The 17,106-nt window shown below is 41.4% G+C and overlaps 1 protein-coding gene across 2 annotated transcripts in view; it reads left to right on the top strand.

Annotated features, from left to right (window-relative positions):
• The first annotated feature begins 6,656 nt into the window (after positions 1-6,656).
• Positions 6,657-17,106, top strand: part of ARHGEF10 (Rho guanine nucleotide exchange factor 10) — a 110,496-nt gene continuing 100,046 nt past the window's right edge. The window contains exon 1 of one of the 2 annotated variants that reach the window (XM_077174979.1): positions 6,657-7,026. The gene's annotated coding sequence lies outside the window, so the exon portion shown is untranslated. Of the gene's footprint in view, positions 7,027-7,141; positions 7,238-17,106 lie in introns of those variants that run through there. The other variant, XM_077174980.1, reaches the window with a different exon arrangement.

Genomic DNA, 17,106 nt, shown 5'->3' with positions numbered 1-17,106 from the left:
TAGCTGTCTATTGTGATTTTCATTTCCTGATTAAATTAATGCCTGTTTTTTACTTGCTATTTGTAGCTTAAACATGCATGCACTAAAATGATTTATTTTGAAATGCTAAACGTGACAAAGGTAATGTCATATTTATGGAAATAGCTATAAAAATCTTGTAAACCAATGTCCCTTCACCAGTGTTTCATGTGTTATTCCCATAAGCATGTCTGGAATACTAGAAGCTGTGCTATCTGTGTGTATTAAAAACAGTTAAAAAAACATCCCTTGGGGATGACCCTTCTGGCATCGGGTATTTGAAGTGTGTGGTCCAGTTTTGCATTAGGTTCTGACCATGAAAACACTTCATTTGGTACCACATGATACTTCATAGTTTAGTGTAAGCTCCCTTAAATAAACAACAAAAACACGAACATAAAGGCCAAAAACTTGTCCTCTTGCAAAATAGTAAAATACAGTTCTGAACATTTCTTTCAGAATGTTTTTTGGGAAATGATTCCTGATGCTTTTTAGATTAGTGAGTCCAAGTAACCCAGCATCATTACTGGTATTTTAATTATTCTTATAAGAATGCGTGGTGCAAGCAACTGGTTGGCTGCCTCTGCAGTAAATAAGACATTCATGTGTACATGTATGCAGAAATAAGACATTCCTGTGTACAGCTCCACTAACTGTGAGATGTGTGTGGGTACATACTGGGATGAGAAGAACAATGTATAATAGTGTTTGTATGAGTAAAGTCCTCCCTTTTTTTTTTCTTTTTTTTTTCTGTTTTCTTTCTTTTTTTTTTCTTTTGGTAAATGATCTGTAAGATTAATTTAAATGTTATTGTTTTGCTACTCAGGTGTTTCAGTTAATAGGTAAATACATTCTACTTGGGTAGTGTTAAACATATTCTCAGAAAAATATTGGAGCAGACTTGGGCCAACAATGTTACACAGCAATTACAGTCTTTTGGTCTTGTGTCACTGTTACTTAAATTGGAACAAAAAATGCAAGCAGTGATCGTTAATGAAGTAAACTATGCCTGTTGATGTAGTTGTCAGCCCCCAGATGTGTTTCCAGTGTTGGAGGAGACATTTCATGCACTGAATCTGATTGACTAATTAGCATGTTCTGCTAGTGGTGCCACAGAGCAGGAACAAGTATTTTGCAGCACATTGTGCCTTCTGCTTTTCCCTAAGTTGCACACTGGTGAGTGGGGTGGAAAGATGATGATACAGCAAAGGCCATATCAGACCTTGTTCATAGTTCAAGATGGCAGACAAGCCAAGCTTGGAAGGACTGGGGCCTGCTCACCTGTCCACAAATAAGAAAGCAAAGAAATTGGCTGTGCCATTGCTTGCTGCTATTGTGTGTGTGTATTCTGAGAGCAACCTAGGGTCTGAGTCCTTAGGAATATGACCTGAGTAGAGAGAGTGGAAATTTAATACTAGCTTTGTCAGATGCATCACATCTGGTTTGAAATTTTTATTTCCTTGTATAATTGTAGTTGACTCTTCTCCTTTGCTTGGCTCACATTAGTGTGCTGTATAAGCTGACAGTGTTTTCACCACTCTGTCCTCAGACACTGTAAAGAATTGTGAGGTTTTAGTACTGGTAATTGATTCTGGCAGCTCCAGGTATTTGCTTGTATTTATTTATTCCTATATAGATCTGCAGCTTCCTTCTCTTGCCTTGCTGCTTCTAATGCTAAAAGCAGTTTACCAGTGAACACTGCATTTTGTTACCAAAGTTGTGCTCTTTTAAGTTTAGGCATGGAGCTTGCAACAAGAAGGGGACAAAATATACCTGAGAAAGGACTAATTTTATAGAAGGTAGAGAGCTGAATTTGCTATGTTTTTGAACCTTGCAGTTCTGCTGTCAGGATCTTTTAAGTGTAAATCAAGGTATGAAATCTATGATACCTTGAAAAACAAAGTCATGCAGCCAAACTACAGAAGTATACAGAGTACTTTTGCATGGAGGTTTGCATAGAGTAGGCATATAGTACCCAACAAGAGCTTGTTTGTCTTGTTTTGTGGGTCACATTTACAGGAAGAACATGTGTCCTGGAAAGCAGCAGTGGCCTTCCTAAGGACTCATTAAGAATTAAATCAGAAAAAAGCTAGGAGACTTCGGGTGAGGGAGATGGAACTGGTTGGTACATTGTAGACTGCTGACCACATTGTGGTTACATATTGAATATGTAGTTTTTCTAATGCTATAACTCTTCCTTTTTTCTCTCAGCGTTGTGTTGAGTGTTACTGTGACACTGGCTGAGGCTAAGTTTAAAAACTTTTTAGGACACCAAAATTGCTAAGCAATATATTGCCCTAGGCTGAAAGAGCCTAAAGTCTGTTCTAATTTAAAGTAATTTATTCTTGTGTCATCATTGCCTTTTTATCTTACATACTTATTTTTTATCCCTGGAGACTCTTTTGCATATTCATGCATACAAATCGATCCGCTCTTTTGTTTTCCCAGCCATCCTAATACTCTTTGCTTGTCACTTTTCCCACTTGAATTCCTTTTTACTATGTGTTGGCAGCTGAGAGTTGTACATAGTATTTGATATAAAATCTTTTCAGAATCTTGTATTACACTAGTACCTCCTTTCCTTCCCTGGGAACAGTTCTGCTTTGGCCAAAAGCTGCATTTGTCTTTCAGGGTTGCATGGCCTCAGCACTTTGTGGTGTTCCTGAGAGGAAATTCACTTAAGTTTTTCCCTTTATCAGCTTCAGGATGAAGAAGAGGCATCAGAAAACAGTGAAATAACTGAAAGTAGGAATGTTGTGTTATAGAAACAACTTGTGCATATGACTGTCTGGGGTGTGGGTGCCCATCCCCGGCAGCATCAGTGGGGGCTCCGTGAGGGGAGCCGGGGCTGCCCCAGTTGGACACAGCCGGTTCCAGCCAGACACAACCAGTTCCAGCCAAACACTGCCGGTTCCAGCCGATTCCAGCCATACATAGCCAGACACAGCCAGTTCCAGCCAATTCCAGCCATACATAGCCAGAAACAGCCAGTTCCAGCTGGATCCAACTGCCCACCACAAGGCACAGCTGAGCTGTGGCGGGCACCACAGGGAAACACAGGTGAAGAAGGGCAAAAAATGCTGCACAGGAGTGAGGAGAACAAAGTGAAAGAAATATCTCTGCAAGCATCAAGTTCAGTGAAAAAGGAGTGGGAGAAGCTGCTCCTGGGCACTAGAGCAGATTCACCTGCAGCCCATAGAGGAGGCCCTGAAGGAGCAGGTTTATCCTGAAGGACTGCAGCCTGTGGGAAGCACCCACACTAAAGCAGGGGAGAAATGAGAGGAGGAAGAAGCACTGGGAGGAGCTGTTATTGACTGACCACAACCCTGGTTCCCATCCCACTGTGCCCCTCAGGGTGGAGGAGGCCAAGTAGATGGGAATGCAGTGATGTTGAGCCTGGTGTGAGGGAAGAACAGAGTTTTTGTCTCTGTTACCATCTCATTTTAATTTTAATTGACAAAAAATAAAATTTCCCCAAACTGAGTCTGGCCCATGACAGTAGTTGCTAAGGGATCTTCTTGTCTTCATTTGACCTACAAGATTTCCATATTATTTTCTCCCCCTGTCCTGCTGCTGACAAGGGGGAATGAGAGAGCAATTGGGTGAGGGTCTGGTTGCTGGCCAAGATCAACCCATCACAAGAAGTTATGGCATCAGCTGTACTATCACTTATGTACCACCCATGACAACAAGGAAATGAAGTAACACAAGGGCTTTGCTCCTGAGAAATATTCAAATATAGGAAAATTTATACCTCATCTGTCTGAATTGGCAGTCTGAGAATTTGACTTGCAAATACTCCTTGTAAAAGAAGGAAAGTGAAATGAAATGCATTAATGAAAGACGTTCTAGTGCTGGTAAAAGATCACAATATTATAAAATTGAATTGTCAGGTTAACCTGTGCTAGTGTGTTCAGAACTGAGGAATTGTCTCCCAGTAGTGGTGCTGGTGCTTCAGGAAGATGTGGAAGATGAGTCAGCAGTAGGCATCAAAGCAGAATATGAATAAGCAATGTTTTTATAAACCCAAATGTTATTTTTGATGTAATAGTCTGAATTTAGGAAAACTGTGGTTTGCTTTTATTTTTTAAAATATATATTTTAAAAATATATATTATATTGTATGTATTATATATATAAATAAAAAAAATATACTATCACTCAGTCTGGTTTGGTAAGAAGACTAGAGGGGACCTGTAACTTTGCAAATCTCCAGCATTTGTTCTGCAGATGCTCAAGTTAAGCAAACTCATTGGATGTCCTGGCTTGGAGTGGTTTCTGAGGGATTACAGTAAGCAGATGACACACTGCCTTCAGGGGGGACACAGTTAGGAACAACAGAATTTCCAGTGGATGAATACTCCCTAGGAAAAAGTGCCAGCTACATCAGCTGTTAAATGGAAGAATCTGAGAAAACTGGGCTTTCCTGGGGAACTTGATAACATAAGTTTTAGTTGTTTTGTTCAGATTTCATGCAGTATTTTGGAAAGCAAGCTATTGGAATGATGTCTTTAGGTGTCATAAATTTAGGTGTACATTCAGCCATTGCAATTTCCAAGGACTGAGAAAAAAGGCATCCCACCTTCATGGCATTGTGTCACAGGGAGTCAGGACGCTGGCCAGGGCTGATGGTGTCCTGAAGATGCCCGGTCCATGAGCTGGAGTAGGTGGATGGTGTAGATGTATGGTGAGGATGTGTGGGGTAGATGACCTATGTGCAGTAGCTTGAAGGCAAAGTATCTTTGCTGAAGCCTCAGGAATCAGAAATGAGAGTAAGTAAATTTTGGTGAGGCCTCATGCAAGTATCACCAGTAAAACCAATTTAAACATCAACTTAGAATCTGGTTATAAAAAGCATCATGTTAACAGTGGAGACAGCCGTTATCTGTACTCTAATTATCAACAACTAATTATGGGTGGACAAATAATGAATTTGTGATTGCAATGATTAGGGTGCTAATTATTACTGCTAATAGGCTGTTGCATTATAAAACAGTAGGAAAGTGTAAGTTATTTTGAAAGTTAGTTTTTCTAAGTAGATCTGCTATTGTTGGATTTGTCCAACAAGGTTTCCACATATGTATGGAAGTAGTCAAAGATCAAAAGGGTTCACAAAAAGTCTTAAAGAAGGATTTGAATTTTGTCTAAGATAATTGTGAAAGATAAGAATCTGTGAAAGGTAGTTATGAGAGGAAGATTTTAATGCACATAGATTGTGAGATAGGTGTCAAAAGGAAAAGGATGTTGCTAGTAAATGGTATTTTTAATTACAGAATCAAGCCAGTTGTACTTGGTCTAGGTATGTGTCTGTTTTTTAAAGTGGCCTCTAATGATAAGTACTTATTATACAGTTTGCCCAAGATTGATTCCCCACCATTTCAGCTCCTGAAATGATAGCTTGGTGTGAGTGAAATGTAACACATTTTAGAAATCACAAAAACAACAGGATAAAATGGTCTCTGATGTTACTGAGAGGTCTCGGATATGAACTGAACACCATAATGGTATTCCTGGCCTTAACTTTGACGTATGGCCCAATTGTCTTGTTTGCTTTCTTACATAGCAAACAAGACAATTAGATCTATATGAAAGCTATTTTGAGTCAATGTCATGATGAACTGCATTAAAAAGAAATAACTTTGTGAAAATGGAAACATTTTTGAGAGGAATAATTTAAAAAACTTTGTCATTCAGACTGTATGAACCCACACAAACACTTGGATAATTGTAAATCTGTTGTTAAACTACAGACAAAGGGAAAATGTAGGGAAAAGGTGGATTAATCAAATGTCAAATGCCACCATTTTCTAGTAAAGATTTCCTGTAATGATAATGAATTTACTATTTACTGAGTGTATTTTATTACTCACTGTAGAATGAGTTTACTTAAATAGGCAGGGATCACTGCTGGATGACACATGGATCTTTGAACAGCATTTAGCTCAAAGATTTTATTCTTAAAAGTGGTCCAAAGATTTCAGATAATACTTAACAACATTGAATAGTTGTAATGACTTATAATTTATTTAAGAATTTTTAATGTACTTAAGAGCGTTTATTTTTATTGAAGTGTGACATGTGTACATGGATATATTGTGATGCACACATTTGCAAAATGATTGCATCTTGTAAAGGTTTTCTATATTTTAACTAAGTGGCGTGGTCAGTGCTGAGTGTACAAGTGGTTGGTGTTACTCTCAGGACAAGCATTCCATGCTTGAGTGGCACGGGCTTTGAGTGGCTGTGTGGTTGGCAGGTCGGTGCTGGTCTGCAGAGATGCTCGCTGTGAGGACTGTCATGCAAGAAGGATGCAAAAAGAAAAAAAAAAATCGGCATGAGGTGCCACCGTCTCTAGATAGCATTTAATTTGAAAACTTACTGGATTTCTGGTTATAAATAAGATTAAAATCCAAAATAGCGCCGTGGCCCAGTTTGTACCCTGGCGCGTTCAGGGGCTATTCGTGAGCATGAGGCTGTGTATGCCGAATTGTCCAGCCCCGGGCCCGGTTGCCCCCCCGGTGTCCGCACCGCTCTCCGCCCGTTCCCCGACGCCTCGCGGGGCTGCCCCCGCCCGCAGGGCCTGGGGCGAGCGGCGGGATGAGCTCCCGCCCCGGGGCGTGTCACGTGCGGCGGCAGGAATGCGGCGGGCTCGGGGGACACGCGGTGCCCGCCCCGCCCCGGCCCGACCCGCCCGACCGGCGGGGCCAACCGGGATCCGACCGGGCCTCGCGGGGGCGGGCGCCGGGAGCGGCGGCCCCGGGCAGGCGCTGACGGCAGCGGCGGCCGCAGCGAGGCGGGGCCGGGCCGGGCCGGAGCGGGCCGGGCCGGGCGGCTCCCGCCGCGCTCAGGAGCTCCGCCCGGCGGCCAGTGCGGGCTCCGCGGCGGGCTGAGTGACGTGTCCGGCAGCGGGGCAGCCGCCGGGGCCCCGGCGGAGCGGGCCGGAGCGGGCCGTGCCGGGCCGCGGCCGCCTCGGAGCGTTTGGCGGCGGCTCCGGCCGCGGTGGAGCAGGTGGGTGCTCGCTTCGCGCCGGGCCCTTGCTCCGGTGTTGTCACGGAAAGTTTGGTCCTCGGAGGGTGGGCTCGATGTTTGGTGCGGAGACGCCCTTCAGGGGCGGGGGCTGCCTCGCCGGGACTGCGGGGGCCCGGGGCGGCAGCCGCTGGGGCAGGAGGAAGACACGCATGGTGCGGGATTGTCACTAAATAGGATTTGCCCGTGCCAGGTGGGTCACTGAACCGAGGATGCGAGGGGTCCGTAAGCGCCTTGGCCAAACTTCTCGCTGCTGAAGTGTGGTGAAGTTTCTTCCGCGAGGTTTTCGCGGGGGGTTTCTCGCGTGTGCGCTGCTTGGTGTTCCGCGGTGTGGGGAGCCGCCGGCTCCAGCTTCCCTCCCCTCTCCATCAACCACGGACACGGCTATGGAAAATAGAACTCCCGTGGGTGCTGGAGTTCCTTTCCTTCCCCGTTCTTCAACGCTGGTGTCGACCAATTTTTTAGTTGGCATCTGCAATTAAATTGGTTGTCTTGACACAGGGGAAAAATACTTATTCACAATAACACTGTCCTTTTATGTATTTTTTCCTTTGGTTTCTTTGTAATTAACGGTGCAGCTGTTGGAGAAGTTACATAGTTGTTTGTGGTGATCCCAGACCATGTAGTTGCTTTTGCGAGATGCCCTGCGCTTACAGGGTAAGCTAAGAAGAGCTTTAAAAGATTGCCCAGTCATGCACTGGACGAGTGAGTGAGCAAGCTGTGTCAGGAGGCAGTGCCAAGTGCTGGGAAAGGCAGCTGCTAATAATTTGACCACAGCAAAGGCTTATTTTAAAGATTTTTAGGTGTTGCTTGTATTTTTGGCCAAAACAATTTTATCCATCCTAAGTTCTGTCATCTTTCATTTACATATTTATTCAATCTTTCAATCCTTCTTTCTTTCATTTTTTTCCCCTTTCTTTTCTAAAGATCCTAAGATCATGGCTTTTACCTTGAGCTAGCAGGTTTTAAGTTGTTTAATTGAAATATAAAAAGCATCTTTTTGTTTCAGTCTTGCTGTTTAACTTTTAGCATAAAAAGGTGTAGGGTTGGGGTCTTTTTTTCATGAGTCAGGAAATAAAAAATATTGCTTAAAAACTGTTTCATGCTAAATAAATACAGTGAGATTCTACCAACGTGTGTTAGTTTGTGGCTATTTTAATTGTAAATAAAATATACTTTTCCTAAAGCCTTCACTCTGCTTGATGAACCCCAGTGAGCAATCTGTTCTGCAGTAGAAATTAAATATAACATTTTTAAAGTTTTCTGTTGGCACTCAGGAGACAAAGGTTTATTGCCTGAATGTGAGGACATGTTTGGTGCCTACAGCTTCAAGCCCATTATTCAGGCAGAGGTTCTGGCTGTTCAGCTGTTTTCTTCAATGCACCCTTCGTTCTTTTCACTTGGGTGATCTGTTTGATCTTGATAATCTGTCTGACTTGCTTTGTTTAATCCATCTTGTCTTTTTTTTCCCCTTTCTCACCCTCAGGCTTAGTATTCCATGAACTAGTTACATGTGTTTATCTGGTTATGAACAGTAGTTCTTTAGGTACTACCTTGAAATCTGATATTTCCCGAAGCTTTACAGTCAGATTTCAAGATTTTTGTAATATATTCTGTGGATTCCTTAGGTTACCTGTTGTACATGAGATGTGACTTACTGTGTGAGTGATGACAGGTGTCTTGTGGTGGTACTGGGTTTCCAGTGTGTGGGGCTTCTGTGGCTGATACCCACAGATGGATGTGGTAGGAGAAAGGACCATGGAAGCAGACTGACAGCTGAGCAATGGGCTGTCCATCACCTCCTGCTGAATGTCGGGCCCTGGCAGCGTCCTGTGGGTTTGCCCTTCAGGAGCTGCTATGGAGACGAGCCACAGGATACGGAGAGGAGCCCCAGTGCTGCGTGATGGGTGTGTGCAGTCTGGCACTGCAGCTCTGAGATGTGGGAGCCAAATGCACAAGTCTTGTGCTATTGGCTCTGACAGGCCAGTTATGAGCACACTAAAGTACTGAAAAGGGGGTTGCCTCCTTGCCTCCATGCTGAGGAGCTCTCTTGGACCCTGAGCTGTGCTAATGCTTAGCGCGATAGGCTGTGATTTCGCTCATCAGTAGATGGCAAAAATCCTTTCCCACACTAGAATACTGTAAAACAAACTTCATCTTGCCAGGCTGGGCTGGATGTGGCTCTAACCTGGTCTCATGGAAAATGTCCCTGCCTCATGCAGGGCAAGGGGTTTGGAACCTGGATGATTTTTAAGGTCCCTTCCAACCCAAACTATTCTATAATTCTGTGAAGAAATCGCAACAACTGAGGAGTTCTTGGGTTGATCCTGAGCTGTTTAGGAATCACTGCATAGTTTATAAACATTTGAAGGAAGCCAACAAACCTGAAAGGCTATTGTTAAACTTCATAATTGTTAACGGAATTTAATGCAATTGGGAATAGCACATTGCTTATTTGTAAAACAGGAAGTCTATTAACTGCTTCTATATAAATTAGAAGTTATTTTTAGAATCTGATGTAGAAAATTTATAAACTTCAGTCTGTTTCTGAAGCAGCCAGGAAGCAAAAGCTGCAGTCCAGAAGAAGGAGGACCAATTTTGATTCAGACTTTGAGACTGAGCTTTATATGTTGTGCAGAGCTGCAGTTAGTTTGTGCATCTGTAGTACACTGTTCTCAGTTTTGTATGTGATGGAGAAATGAGCTATGTGAGGTACAAATTTTCTTTAATTTACTATGTGGGACAGTAATTTTGTTTCCACTTTTGTACAGTGACTTCTATTTCACTTTTTTCTTTATTGTATTTCCATTTCACAGTTTTACTTTAGAATGTTAGAAGGGATCCCATGGAGTTGCTGTATGGTCTCTAAAAGGTATTTTTTAAACTACCTTTCTGTAACTTCAGCTTCCTGATGTTTTTTTGAGCTGTGAGTGCATTTCTGGACTATCCTTGGATGCTTCTTGTGGAATATCTATTGTGGCAGTTGTATCTTAGAGAAACTTTCTTTGGAGTTACAGTGTTAAACACTGTGAATGCAATTGTTCTTACTTTTTGCACATTTTGTATGTTATAATGAAACGATAAATGAGTTTTCGTAGGTAGTGGTATGAATTAGACTTTCATTTTGTGTGTATTTGATAACATATGAGGGAGGCGTTTTTCATATCTAAGATCATATTTTGTTAAAATCAGCATTTGTTACTGATACTTTCCCCCCACTCCCATTCCTCTTAATACAATGTCATTCTTATTGTTACATCTGTTAGTGGAAAATTAATATTGGTAAATTCATTTCTGAATCTAGAAGTAGTTTAGTGAGTAGAAAAGCTGTAAGCCTGGATGCTTGGAAATTTTCAGAGATTGGTTCGTAAACTGAAGCTTGAGAATTACTTAGGGGAGACTTTGGGAGTATCATGAGGGAGAGAGGCTCCTTATTAGAGGGAGGTAGGAGGCAAATGAGCAAGGTAAGCCAGAATTCTCATTGTGGATCTATACAACTATATCTTCGTGTTCTTTTTGTTTTCAGATCTTTCTCAGTAATGTCACTGCACGTATGTGCGTGTGGTTTGCAGAGCAGAATATTGTGACTCAAGTTCTGTCACATATCCATGGATGAAAACTGCTGCATTGTTATTAACATCTTTTGAGATTTTCATCTGTTGGACATCTTCTTATTGTAAAGAATCTTGAGTTTTACTTGCACCAAAATATTGTAGGTTATTTAGAAACCAGGAATATGTAAAAGTAGAACTTGTTTTTAAGGGAGTGATGACAAGTAATGCTAAGCAAGAGTTGAAAAAAAATGTTTTCAAACTTGTGTTTATAGGTCAAAAACTTGATTCATGTTTATTCTGAAATGTCTGAATCAGCAAGACTGTGGGAAGTGATGCATAACTGCACAACATTGATTATGTCCTACATGTTCACTGCTCAGTCAGGAAGCCTGAAGCTTAATGTCAAATGTGTGGGTGAAGCAGTTAAGCAGAGCAAAATAAATTGTTCTACTTACGTGCTGCTGAATAGGGGCATTATCTTGGGAAAATCTGTTTCAGTGACTTACTGTACTGTACAGTACTTGTTACTTGGGACTGAACCATGAATGTGAACTGTTAGGATCCAAGCTCAAGGTCAAACAGTCACTCTTGTTTCTCTTCTGTACTCCCTTGTTTCTCAAAGTGCTTAAAAAAATTACAGAAATTGTATGAATACCTTTTTTCCTTTGAGATATAGACTGTGCATCTCAAAAACTTCCAAGAAAGAGGGTAAACGTTATTTCCTCATCTGTAAAATGGGCTAATAACATACTGAGAAGTAGATGGCAATATTTAGATTTCCTGGTAGGATCACAGTGAGTCTTGACCTTATGTCTCTTGTTTTTATATTTTTCACTTTTCTAAAGCGTTCCCAGTCTCATCCTCAGTGTCCTTTTACAATTTCATGCTTAGTATTCAATATCGTTGCAAACCATGGATTGACTAATTTGAGTTTTAAAAACTTCACTTTCAGATTGTAGAAGGTTGAGAGGAAAGATGTCTACTAGATAATTTCCAAATCAAGGAAAGAGTGAAGAGTGTTGATGTTTGGACTAGATGCAGAACTTACACTTCTGTGGGAATCTAGCTTCCATTATATATTTTTTTGAAGACAAGGGCTGTTCTTTGCAAGTGCTATTACTATGTTTCTTTCTTCCTGTAATTAATGATTTAGCAGCTGTATTACCTGATTTCTGATTTATTTGAATAAAATTTTGGTGTTAGAAAATCAATGAAAATAGTGTTATTTTTCTAGAGCACGTGTTTTAACTTGGTTATTAGAAATATATTTCCATATTTTAGTCCATATATTTTTGAAACTTAGTAATAAGATTCTGTTTATATTCTTAATAATTTTATTCATCAGATGAAACACATTTGTTCAACTGGATGATTTTCTAATGATCAGATAGAATGAGTTGTCCTTGATGAGAAACAGCATGGTTACTTTTCCAAGGACAGTAGTACCCAAAGAGCTGAAAATGTTTAGGTAAAGTGTCTCTGTCAAGACCTGGTTTGCAGGCAGCAGTAGTAACTGAATTTTCATTTCAGGGTATCCTTTCACTTACATCGTTGGAAATAGTTTCTGGGGGAAATTTTCATCAGTTGTCATCAGTAACTTGAAAGACAACCTATGCCATGTGAAACCAGGATGCACGGATTTAGTGCAAGTTGAAACAAGACATTCTGGTTTTGTAATGAATGTCTGACTAATGTATAGTTGAAGGGGAAAAATGCTTTATTTACTGTATCCATAAATAACATTTCCATGGCTTTTTTTTTTTGCAAGTTAAGACCTTGATTTGCTGCAGAATGAAACCCTCCCTTTGACAAAATTCCTGTCTTTTACATGTAAGGCTGATCAGGATTACTATACTAAATGATATTTTGGTGCATTTTTAATACAAAGCATTTCTAAACTCTCTTCATAATAATTCTAATTACAGAGGTATTATAATAATATGTATGCAGCTAAACCCTGTATAGTTTTACATCACAATTGAAGTGTACTGCAGCATATGAGGATCTTCTCTAATTAAAAATTTGAAACCTTGATGAGGATATTTCCAATTAAGGTAATTCTTCATATCCAGCATTGAAAGGGACTAATGTGAATTAAATTTAAAAAGGGAAATTGCAGAAATATGATTGCTTTTCCAGATGAAGTTGCTTGATTGCTGTCAAATTATAGCACTAATTAAGAAAAATGCTCTTAATATTAATATGTTTTTATTTTGCTTGTGTGTGGGACATGAAGGATCTTTGTCTTGACCCAGTGATGCAGTTTTCTAGTTTGTGTGGCACAGAAGAAAAACAGATTATTCTTGATTTAAAGCATATGATGCCAGTGCTCCCTTTTAATTCTTCAGAGGCTTGCAATTTGTTACAGTACTCTTGACCTCCCGGATGGTCTGCAAATTCTGGGGTGATGCCTGTCTTCTTACTTTGGGTATTCACATAGTTGCCAGGATAAAAGACAGGAGCAAGGCTCATTTACTAAAAAGTTAAGTGTCCTAAATGCATCTTTGGAAACCTCTTTCCCTTTTTATGCATATTCCTCTCATTCCACAAACATTTGTAAGTCATGGCTTTTCTATTTATGAAGTAAATCTATTGCTACTGAGCTTAATAAAATCATATTCTTGTGTTAGATTCAGCAAGGTTCTGCTTTTGCAGAATGTGATTGTGATCTAGGTGGGTGTGCTGCTTGATGGGTGGAAGCCTGGTGGGATTTGGAGGTTGGTTTTGGAGGTGGCTGGTTGGCTGTAACTTGAGGCTGGTAACCAGTGGAGAGCCCCAGCTGTCCACCATAGGATGTGTCCAGTTTAATGTTATGCATGAAGTGGAAGTCCACCAGCCCTTGCTCATGGAGTTTGCAAGTGACACCAAAGTGGGGGAAAGGGGTGGGCAGTGGATGTGCTTGAGATTCAGGCTGTCGTTCAGAAGGACTTGGGCAGATGGGAGGAGCTGGCTCGAAAGAGCTCTGTGGAATTCAGCAATGAGGAGGGTAAGGTTACACACCTGGGAAGGAATGTCTCCTTGGGGGGGAAGGGTTCCTCTCACTCACCACTTGTCAGACCACACCTGCAGTAAGCACACACGCATCCAGTTTTGTGTCCACACCTCACCCCAGTACCAGAGAGATGTGGATAAAACCGAGCAAGTTCAGCACAAGGCTGCTACAATGTCAGGGAGTGGCAGCAGTGCCCTGGAAGAGAAAGAAGCTTCATGGGGGCCTGGCAGTGTGCTCCCACCAGCTGGCAGCCTATGAGGAAGGGGGCAGGACCACAGGCTGTGGTCATAACTGAAGTAGGAGTAGTTCTAGCTAGATAGAAGAACAATGTTTTCTTTCTAGGAGGACAACAAAGCAAGGTGGCAGGATGTCTGACGTGGTCGTGCAGTCTGTCTTTAGATTCTTACCTACTGAGAGTATCTCAGTACATAAAGCAGCCTGGTCTCACTTGGCAGTGGACCTGGCTTGGGGCAGCAGGTTGGACTACATGACCTCCTGCCAACCTGAATGAATCTATCAAGCAGTGATTCTGTAATTTGCCTTGCAATAATAATCTGTAGAGGGGAAGGACTCTTAGCTATTAATAAAACTAAATATACATGAAAAGAAATAATGATCTGGTCTTGATACAGACGTTTTTAATGGCTTACAGCGTGGGATGGGAAGCTGCCAAATATAAATGGCTGCTTCATTCATACTCACTGTAGACGCCTCTTAAAAAATTTACAATCTATGTTTCTTAGGTTATATGGAGAACAAATTGTACAATCAGTTTTTATTTTTTCTGTCTGTAAGAGATCCTTCTTGAGCTACAGGAGGAAAAAATTAGGAAATTACCTTCTACCTTCTGCCTTCTTCTATGTTGTTATTTCTCTGCACTGCTGGAAGAGTCTTCATATCAAATTTCAGTGAGATTTAATTCCCAATGGGAATTCTGTAGTTCTGGGTGGAAAAAGACTCAATTGGGCATTATACAGCAATATTCACTAAGTGATGTGGCCACAAAGGGATTTTAGACATTCAGGGGCTTTACTTTCTCAAGTTTTCTTGTTTTGATGTTATTTTTTAGCTTAATTTTTAGACTTTCAGGCTTTCTCAGAGACATTGCTTTTCTGCTTGGACTAAGCTCTCTCCACAAGTCACAGTTTATTGGAAATCAGTCTCCTTGATTCAGCTTCTGTTTCCTATTATAAAATGTTCATTCTCTCTGCAGTGTTAAGAATGAAGAATCCTGATGTTGCTGCAGTTCCAGTGCACACACCCATAAGAGAAGGTGTGTGAGTCACCATTACAGTTCTTGGGGTGATAGAGCTGAGAAAGCTTGGCAGCAAAAAGTGCCCTTTGGGAGCTCAGCACATAAGTGCTGTGCCCCCAGGTCTGAATGCTGCACTGCCTTGTAGTTTTGGCAGAGCTTGTGCCGGTCCCATTTTTGTTACATTCTGACTTCTGCACAAGTGGTGACTGTTGGAAAATAGTTTTGTTGAAGTGGAAATGCAGATGTTGATCAGTATTTGTAATCCTTCAGCTGAGAGCTGGTAGTCTGTTGTTTGTCCCACAATTAGAGGAAATCATTGAACAAAATCAGATATGCAGACACAGCTGAGAAGCCTAGTCCTGGAGGCAAAAGGATTTACCAGAGGTTGGGAGAAAGGAAAACTGAGTCTCAAAGAGGAATGTTGACATTCTTCTATAGTCTTTGGATAAGTATAAAGGTGTCTTTGCCTTTGTTTTGCTACTGAAACTGCCCTTTGCTGTGGAATCAGAATTTGAGTCTCATAGATTTTGCAGGTGTTAGCACTTTGAGTTTGTGAGGTCTGCTGTGAATGTCACAGACTCTCACTTCCTTCAGCACCAGCTTCCATGGTCAAAGGTGAGTGTAGCTGGTGGAAAATTTGAAGTGTTGGGAGCTGTCCTTAGGGGCCATTTTACACTTGGATGATTTTCGTTTCTGGTGTGAGTGCCATTGGAGATCTGACTGCTTTAACTGTGGGAGACTTCCCTGCATTAGAAACATGGCCCATGAACATCTGATTTTAATGTGGTATTTTAATTTGTTTTCTTTTTTCCTTACACGTCAACTTAAAATTTAGAAAGCATTGCAAACTTGCTCAGGAATGCAGTATAATAAGAGACCTGTTGTGGTTTTTTTCCTTTCAAAATGCATGCATTTCATATGATTATTCCTGATTTTTAGTGCCAAACTTAGGAAGTTACTAGCTAAACATCTGGAATAAAAGCATGCTATTGTGCTATAAGTAGGGTTTTTTTTTTTAACAGTCGTCTTGTAGGCTTGGAATAGTTGGCGTTTGCCTATGTAGATTGGTTCAGGTGTAAGTGGGTAGGTAAAGTGGGAACTTAAAAAATTGGAAAACTATCTTTAAATATGAGAAGGAATTGCCATTCCTCCTCACAGTCTGGCAGGAAAGGACTGGATGAAAACATCAGGAAGTGAGGGCCGATGTTTAGACCAGAGTGGGTCACCTGCCTTTTGTTAAAGGGGCTCCTTGGCCTCTCCCCCTGTGTCTGCTCTATGTGGGACACATAGGGGAAATATGGGGGCAGGACAAGGAAAGGAGACAATCTGCAGACCACCTTTGTGGCCCACAGCAGTCACTGCTATCTCTACCCACATCCAAAGCAAAGAAGGTGATGAGCACCAAGTCAGGTGAATTCCTTTGACATCTGGATGCCAAGGGGAATAAAGTAACTCTGAGAGCTTCTTTCTGTCCCCTTGTTCCTGTGATTGCTGTGGAGCCTGGAAGGGTGAACTTTGAGTCATTAAACAGAGGTTATACTGTGTTTGAGAAAACAATAATACATGGGGGAGAAGAGCTCCATATTTTTATAACCTCTGTGAAATTTTGAGTAAGTCAGGGCAATTGGTAATTTATTCATATTCATAATTTTATTATGAAATATGCATGACTATAATAACACATGTGTTTCATGTTTAATGAGGATTTTTTCTTTTTGCAGTTTTTTAAATACCTTTGTAACAAAATCTTAATATTCTGTGTCTTAAAAGCTGTTATTTTTTTAAATATAATTTTATGTTAAACCAAGTAACATCTTCTCAGTGGTCTCAATGCTGCATCTGGAATTTGGTGTTCGTTGTGAGGCCCCAGTACAAGTGAGGGACTAGCAAACTGGAGCAAGTCCAGTAAAGGCCACTGCTACGGTTGGGGGTGGGAAGAGGTCAGGAGGGGCTGAGGGAACCGGGTTTGTGTCATTTTGAGAAGAAAGGAGTAAGGGGGATTGAATTGCAGTCTTCTACTTCCCAAGGCAGTGTTGGAAAGAGGGTGGAGCCAGGCTTTGTTCAGGGGTGCACAGCAGGAGGATGAGAGGCAATGGCTGCAAGCTGCTGCAGCCCAGCTCCAGTTGGGCTTGCAGGAAAAACTCTTCCTGGACTTTCTGGTTAAGCTCAGGAACAGGATGCTCTGGGGAGGTGAAACCTCCAGCTTCAGGGGGTTTCATAACTCGGGGGGACAAAGGCCCTGAGTAACCTGATCTAATTCT

This window comes from Agelaius phoeniceus, chromosome 3 (assembly GCF_051311805.1).
Source record: "Agelaius phoeniceus isolate bAgePho1 chromosome 3, bAgePho1.hap1, whole genome shotgun sequence".
NCBI lineage: Eukaryota > Metazoa > Chordata > Aves > Passeriformes > Icteridae > Agelaius > Agelaius phoeniceus.
Note: the sequence above shows the minus strand (reverse complement) of the source record. Positions and strands in the feature narration are given on the sequence as shown.